The sequence below is a fragment of the Seriola lalandi genome, unplaced genomic scaffold (assembly GCF_002814215.2).
Source record: "Seriola lalandi dorsalis isolate HSWRI2012SDOR001 ecotype SW California unplaced genomic scaffold, Sedor1 jcf7180002054883, whole genome shotgun sequence".
NCBI lineage: Eukaryota > Metazoa > Chordata > Actinopteri > Carangiformes > Carangidae > Seriola > Seriola lalandi.
The window spans coordinates 878,573-879,343 of NW_019525658.1; the positions used below are offsets into that span (position 1 = coordinate 878,573).

Sequence of the window (771 nt, forward strand, 5' to 3'; positions counted from 1 at the left end):
ATGGACCATTTAATGATGATGTAATGTGCACATGCATGTTTTTGACCGGCCAGTGCAGTGCACTGTTGGTTGACGTTGCAAATCTTTTCCAGACGTCAGTGTTTGGGTCTCAATGAAGAGAATGAGGAGGCCTCAGACCCCACGACTGAAGAGCAAACATCACCTGGTGTCAAAGTTCACCTCCATCCATCCATCCACATTCTGCTGCTTATCTAGAGTCGGGTCATGCAGCCCACGGTACAAGTGCATGTAGGACGTGTCCAGATCCACCTTTTCTAGTTTCACAGGGGAAAAAAAATCGCTGCTGCACCAGGCGCATGATTCTAGTCTTGTATTTAATCTCACAATGTACGAATCTCTTTACCCCTGCCCCGCACCTCATACCAGGGGCAAATCCAGAAATGGACAGACTCCAGCCTCTCCAGGAGTTTGGTTCCAGAGCCAGAACTGTGCATGGAGCAGGTTGGTACACCCTGATTCTGATCCGTGCTGGTGGTGAGATTAGTGAACTATCAGGTACGGGATTCCCATCTTTTATTTTATTTTATTTTATTTATTTATTTATTTTTAATCTAAACCAATTGTCAGAATTAAAAAATGAAAAGCAAGAATATCAAATTGAACGAAACACACATTTTTGAAGAATTAAGAATGGTAGTCAGGTGGCACAGTAAAGGTAAATATTTCAAAATAAAAGCCAAGAGGGTAGCCTGAAAGTACACGGACCTGCTGCACCCTCAGCACAAAATCACAAGTTTATTTTTGTGACCT

The 771-nt window shown here is 42.9% G+C and overlaps 1 protein-coding gene across 2 annotated transcripts in view; it reads left to right on the plus strand.

Annotated features, from left to right (window-relative positions):
- The window catches only part of LOC111648019 (Golgi-associated plant pathogenesis-related protein 1-like), a 5,001-nt gene that overhangs the window by 3,388 nt on the left and 842 nt on the right, over window positions 1-771 (plus strand). The window lies entirely within an intron of this gene.